At 36.2% G+C, this 7,743-nt stretch overlaps 1 pseudogene; it reads right to left on the bottom strand.

The window, feature by feature from the left end:
* Nucleotides 1-3,643: 3,643 nt before the first annotated feature.
* Nucleotides 3,644-7,000, bottom strand: LOC145158760 (scarecrow-like protein 30 pseudogene; annotated as a pseudogene).
* Between the last annotated feature and the right edge of the window lie 743 nt (nucleotides 7,001-7,743).

The following is a 7,743-nucleotide window of genomic DNA, read 5'->3' as shown; positions in this document are numbered from 1 at the left end:
AAAATGGAGTAACCATAGGTGGATCTTCGGGTCTCCAGACATCGAGCCCAATCAGCATCAGAGTACCCCAAGACGGAGGTATGCAACGGCTTTGAGAACGTTAGACCAAAATACAATGTCCCTTTAATGTACCGAAAAATACGTTTGACATGCGGGTAGTGAGTAGTAGTGGGGCAGTGTAGAAACTGGCTCACTTGGTTCACAGCATAGGAGATATCACGCCGAGTAATAGTCAAGTATTGAAGAGCTCCTACAAGAGACCGATAGAGATTCGAGTCTTCGAATGGATCACCATGAGTGCTAAAGCACCACATTAGATGCTAAAGGAGTGTGGATAGGCTTAGCGTCAAGAAGATCAGCTCGTTGAAGGATGTCATGAGCATACTTTGATTGACTTAGAAACAACCCATCATTGGACCTAGTAACTTCAAGTCCAAGAAATTAGTTCAAATCACCAAGGTCTTTGATGGCAAATTCGCTATGCAACCGAGAAGTGAAGGATGCAAGAACATGCTCTTGGTTACCGGTTAAGATGAGATCATCAACATACACTAATAGATACATAAGACATGAATCACGCGAGAATACAAACAAGGATGGATCAGTCCGACTGCATGTGAAGCCATTCTGAAGTAAGAAATTGCTGAGGTGTTGAAACCATGCACGCGGAGCCTGTTTGAGGCAATAAATAGCTTTGTTGAGGAGACAAACATGATCAGGAAATCGAGAGTCAGCAAACCCTGGAGGTTGCTCCATGAAAACCCGTTCAGTCAAGTGCCCGTGGATAAAAGCATTGTTTACATCAAGTTGATGAAGTCTCCAATTATTAATGACAGCCAAAGATAGAACAACACGAATGGTAGAGGCTTTAACAACCGGACTAAACGTTTGAGAGTAGTCAAGCCCCGATATTTGACTGAACCCTTGAGCTACCAGACGAGCTTTGTAGCACTCAATGGACCCATCAGAATAATATTTAGTGCGAAAAAGCCATTTAGAACCAACCACGTTATGATTTTTTGGGCGAGGCACAAGTGACCATGTGTGATTATTAGAAAGTGCACTAATCTCTTGTTGCATAGCATCTAACCAATGTGCGCTTTTAATGGCGGATTTGAAACCCTTAGGATCACGAGAAGCAAATAGAGCAGCAAAGAGAGTATGACGCGAGGTATGAACAATATCCGCCCTATGTTTCGGTTTGAAGATGCCTGACTTAGAATGAGTCACCATGGGGTGAGAGGTGGTCACGGGAGAAGGTGGATCGACCGTCAGTGCAAGAGGGTCAACCGACTCAATAATCGAGGTGGGCTCAAGATGAGGAGCAGTGTAAGGGTGAGAATCAATGATCGGGAAAGCAGGCCCATCTGACGACATGAATGACAACCCAGTAGGAGAACAGGGGAAGCATTTGATTCTTCCATAGTAGGTAATTAGAGGAAGTGAGCTTGATAGTAATCATGTGGAGAAGGGTGTTCATGGGAAGAGTGGCATCTGCTGCCGAGGAAGACATGGGATCGCCGAAAAAAAATTAGATGGAGAAGGTAGGAGAGAAAGCGATTAGACAGAGGGAAGAGAGAGGGATCGAGGGGGATGAGAGAAGTCAGAGATGTTTGTGCTCTGATACAATGTCTCAATTTAATTAACATGATACCCCAAGAGGTGGGTAATGATTACATATATAGAGAAGAAATGTACAAAAAAGGTACCTCAAGAATGAGGAAAATACAACCTAAGGACATAAGATACAACAAATTATATCATGATACACTAATAATTAATAAGCAAAAGAAACTTTCAAAAAACACTTATTGTTATAATTAAAATGTTAAACATGTACTAAAATATAAAGTGATAAGATAGACAAATTGCATTTTAAAAAAGGCTTACATGGATAATATGGATAATATGACATATCCATGATTTTTAATTAATTATTTTTTTAAAGCAACAAGAACATACAAACATGTATACAGTAGTTAATTAAATATTATATATATCATCTTCCATAACATATGATCGATAACATGAATCTGATCTAATTTACATTAAAATCTTAACCACAACATACAATGATATTCTTAAAAGAATACTTAAATCAAGAAAATACAAAAAAGAATTTGTATATAACAAACTAACAAATTAAAAACGTCAACATAATAAAATGGCTCGAAAATTTGTTCAAAGCCCTCAAACCAACACAAAAAACTTTAAACTTGTTTTCTTTGTGAATTTTGTATGTGATTTGTATTTGTGTGTCTACTAAAAAAGATTTACCTTTTTTTTATAGTAGATTATCCATTAATTGTTTATTAAATATATTATATAAGTTATAAAACCTTTGAATTGTTAATCATTATTAAGAGACTTTTGAGTGATATTCATTAAAATTGGAGGTTTCAAATGCATGAGGTGCTTGCAAATTTTTATGGGGGTTTCAAATGCATGAGGTTCATGGAAAATGCTAGCTTATATATATATATATATATATATATATATATATATATATATATATATATATATATATATATATATATATATATATATATATATAGGGAAAAGTGAATATATCCTTAAGTGTATATAAGCTTAGATACCCAAACTCATCATAGTACGACGTTTTGTATCATATATATACATTGTAATTGTCTAATATTCTTATAATAAAACTTCTAACCTGATTTACTTCCAAGATTTTTATAAATTTCATATTTATCTTCCTCTTACATAATTTTCATTTTCAACTATAATATATATAGTCTATTAGGTGTTCGGCAAAAAGATTTGATGTAACAAGAAAATAATAATGAAATTTTGAAAATCTTAAAAATAAATCAAGTTAGGGATTGAAGTTTAAGAACATTATAATGAATATATCAAATAAAACGACGTATTATGGTAGGTTTGAGTATCTAAGCTTATATACCCTTAAGGGTAAATTCACTTTTCCCATATATATATATGTTCAGGTTCATTTGAGACCATGCTAATTTTTAATTATTATTTTTGGAACTTTATTTACCTAAAAAAATAAAAAAAATTACCGTTTTTTTTGAAAAATACGTGAAATATTCTAATAGAATATTCCACTGTAAATATTCTAATGTGGTTTTTAGAATGTTAGAGTATTCTACTAGATTTGTCAGATATGTAGAATATTCTAATATTATATTAGAATATTAAAACAACTGTATTTAATTTTATTTAATTTTATTTTTTTTGGTATTTTCTTATATATATATATATATATATATATATATATATATATATATATATATATATATATATATATATTAGAAAATAGATATTCCAAAAATAATATTTAAAAGAAAAAATTTCGAAATTTTTTAATTATTTTGCATTTTAAAAATGTTTTTTTTATCTAGTGGCTAGGATTGCGTCTCACAGTCTCACAAAATTATGTCGTCTCACATGAACCTAACCATATATATATATATATATATATATATATATATATATATATATATATATATATATATATATATATATATATATATATATATATATATATATATCTTAAGAAATTTAATTCTTTTACACATTTTATCTAAAGTTTTACTAATGCATTTCGTTAGAAAAAAAAATACAACTCCTATTTACATTGTTTGGAATTGATTTTTATGATCAACGATCTAAGAATGATTCCTGGGCTTCCATAAGGAGAGTGCATAAAGAACTCGGCCCTTCCAACCTTGCAACATCCAATTATTATCTTCATGGACAACAAAATCTTTATGATATTGTTTCTTAACTTTTGCCCTTACTTCATTAACGATATCTGAGTCCAATTCCAGCTGCACAAACCCGACTTTCAAGTTCCTCATTTCCCATTTCCGATACATTTCCGGCCTCTCCACCCGACTCTTTCCCCTTACTATTGGTAATCAGCCTTCTTTTATCCCTGCTGCAAACGACCCCAGAACATACATGCTGACAACGACTCTCATATATTGCTCTAAGTAATTGTTCTCGCTTCTATATTACTTTCAAAAGGAAAACTGATTACACATTTAATGAAAACTATCTACCCTATTTATAGACTACAATTAAGCTGCTACACTACATGCCACGTAATCTATACAAAAGAAAAGAGAATCAACATGCAACTATTTCCCAACTGTACTTCCTTCTTATTCTCCATAATACACGGTAAAAAACAAGACTTGGTAATAGCCACTTTCTGAAGACTTAGTCCGACATGGACTATTCAAATGTGATCCATTCCATGACTACTGGCCCGTGGATTACTTGCTGACCCGTAACTCATTTGTGACCCATAACCCATCAAGATTACCTAACATTCACCCCCGTAATCTTGATGATCTTGATATGTTTCTTCATCATAGCAAAATCGTTTCTTCTTGCTTTCATAAACCCAATAATCATACTTTGAATCTTCTCTTGGCTGCTCTCTGATTTTGTACTCTTTATGCCCTTTGCTCGGTTTTGATTCTCTATTACCTTCCAACATTCTGATTACCATGGATCTTATCCATGATGCCATCCTCGTGTTTGAGTTTGTAGTCTTGAAAACTCATGCTTCTTCTTCCCTTTTGACCACTTGAACTACTGTTACCAAAGTCACTATGATGTTCAGAATTGGATCTTCCAAGCCCAAATCTTGCACCATTTACTTGCCTTCTGCCGCCACCAACATCATTCCGAATTTGAATCCAGGATGAAGAACACCACAGTTCATGCCAAACAACCTTCTTATACTTCGAGTTCCAAAAGAAACAACTCGTTTCTTGATCTTGCTCTTGCCTCTTCGGATCTTCTTGCTTCTTGCTATCTAGTTCTTGCTTCTTGCGTTAAGAACACACAGTTCTTCTATCTTGCTCAGACTTCTTGATTTTCATGCTATAATCTTACTCCTTCTTGCAGTCTCATGCCTCTTGATTCTTTTTTGCTACTTGCTACAAACCTGAAACTCTCTTCTTGCTATGATTGTCTTGCCTGCTACTTGCTACAGACTATGTGACAACCCTTCTTGCTTGTTACACTTGCAATTATTCTTATAGAAAATTCTGCTGCTTCTTTCTTCTGATCACCAAACTTGATCAGACTTGCTACTTGCTTTCTTGCTTTCATTCTTTCATTCTTTCTTTCTTCTTTCTTCTTTCTTTCTTCTTTCTTCTTTCTTTCTTTCTTTCTTTCTTTCTTTCTTTCTTTCTTTCTTCTTTCTTCTTTCTGCCTTTCTTCTTTCTTCATTTTTCTTTCATCTTTCTGATTTGCTGCTGTGCAGCGGTCATTCTTCTTTCTGCTACAGACCAAGTATGAGCCTGGTGCTCTGAAACCAATTGTTGGTAATGAGCCTTCTTTTATCCCTGCTGCAAACGACCCCAGAACATACATACTGACAACGACTCTCATATATTGCTCTAAGTAATTGTTCTCACTGCTATATTACTTTCAAAATGAACACTGATTACACATTTAATGAAAACTATTTACCCTATTTATAGACTACAATTAAGCTGCTACACCACGTAATCTAAACAAAAGAAAAGAGAATAAACATGCAACTATTTCCCAACTGTACTTCCTTCTTATTCTCCATAATACATGGTCAAAAACAAGACTTGGTAACACCCACTTTTTGCAGACTTAGTCCAACATGGACTATTCAACTGTGATCCATTCCATGACTACTGACCCGTGGATTACTTGCTGACCTGCAACTCATTTGCAACCCATAACCCATCAATATTACCTAACACTTACACGCCCCCACATTCATTATATCCCTCCCAAAAACATCTCGCTCAAACAACTTCCGATCCTCATCATCATGCTCTGCAGTCGCCTCAAACATGTCAAAAAGCGTCGTGAAGTGTAAAACCGCTTGTCAAAACCTCGTATGAAAGTATGTTGCATTATATGTCCCATTTAGGACACCATGTACAAACATATCCGGTTTTAACTTCTGGATAAATTTAAGCACCGAGTCTCTCGATCGATTCTCCACCACTGTCTCATCGAGCACGTTCCTCATTCGGTACACACTATTCACTAATTTTAACATTTTCCCAGGATTTAGCAATCGAGCGGTACTCAAAAGGGACATTGAATCTCTTGGTGTATTTGATTAACCAACAGCCTGTTTCTTTGACCCGTGCAGCGGGTTGAAGACCAGGTTGTGGCAGATCAATTCCTGTGATACGTAACTTAGGAGGCCCACCGGGTCTCAAAGAGAGACCCTGTATAATACAAGGCCATTGAAACCCGTACAAGATACCAAAGTCAATGATGGGTAGAAGTCAATGATGTGTAGCTTATTTGTAGTGTTTGCTAGCTTTGCGATTGACTTGTTTGCAAATATGTTTGACATCCTATGGAACGGGCATGCCGTGATGTATGCCTTGTAAGACTTCAAGATTCGGGCAGCTGATGTGGACGAGAAAGCTCGATATATTTTTGGCCCTGTGCCACATAAGCGTGCCTCGATGATGTTTGCAAAGTAATGCGCCATTCTCTTTGAGGAATTCCCGAGAGGAGAGGAGTCTTTCCATATCATCTATAGGATTTGAACAGTTTCTATTGTATCCCAATTAACCATTGCTTCCGCACATTGCATTAATAGTTCTGTCGGATCCACCGGTTCCAACGCCTTTTTTCTTCGTTTTTTCACCGGCTTACCATCGGTGATCAACCCAGGCAAAGAACTCGAACGTGACTTGTACTGTATAGATAGATGGTTTAAATCGTCACAAAGAACTGCAACATCATAAATCTCTAATGGCTCGGTTTCTGGAGGATTATACACTAGAACATCATAAAATGATCTTTCGGTAGTTTGGAGAGCCAAGCTTTCGATGAACATGCAAGGCTTATTGGTTAGATCATCTTCTTCCATGAGCATTTTGTTCAAGTAGGTGATCACCCCATCAAAGTAATCGACTTTCTCTAAACCCGAAGATGATAAGACCACGGTTTCACTAGTTTGGGTTCGAGGGGGAGGATCAAGTTTGTAGTACATGTTAATAGATTTTGATTCTACGCAAGGCAGAGACTACTATATCGTTTGAATTGATGTGATCAAAATGCTAACGAGTTGCATGCTTAAAAAGAAGTCGAAACATATTATTTGAGTGATACATGACCATGCTGGCTAATTAGGAAACATGTTACGTACGTACGCCCATAGGTAGCGGTCGATACTCAAGAAGCCACAAAAGGACAAGCATGGGTTTTTGGTGGTTTGGGCCAGGTGCACATGAGCCAACATGTAGCACTTGGTTCTTGGTACATATTTCTTTTATCCTTATCTAAGTATTTTGCATTTTTGGCCTTGGACTCGGCGAGTTGAAGGACCAACTCGCCGAGTAGAAGCGGGATGGGACGTAGGATTTAAGCAATGGACTCGACGAGTTAGGTCTCAGACTCGACGAGTAGACCCTGTCCGGACAAAAACCCTAATCCGAGGGTTTGCACCCTATTTAAACAATGTTATGTTGGCCATAACGTCCCTTATGCTCCCATAACACCTCTCATTGAAACCCTAGCCGTTATTGAAGCACTCTAAGCCTTGTTGGTGGATTTTGGTGCTTGTGGTCTTAAGAAATAAGGAGAAAAGCTTGAGGAATCAAGTAAAGACCAAGGGAACCCGAGTTTGTGCACCTTCTGCAGTTCATTGCACGTAAAAAGCTGTAAACTTGCTCTTTCATTTGTTAGATCCCTTTGGGGGAGATTTAGGGCTTTTATAAGCCATTTTTGATGGCC

The sequence above is a fragment of the Lactuca virosa genome, chromosome 2, assembly GCF_052849685.1.
Source record: "Lactuca virosa cultivar CGN04683 chromosome 2, Lactuca_virosa_CGN04683_v6, whole genome shotgun sequence".
NCBI classification, from domain to species: Eukaryota; Viridiplantae; Streptophyta; class Magnoliopsida; order Asterales; family Asteraceae; genus Lactuca; species Lactuca virosa.
The sequence above is the reverse complement of the archived record's forward strand: the minus strand, read 5'-3'. Positions and strand labels throughout refer to the sequence as shown.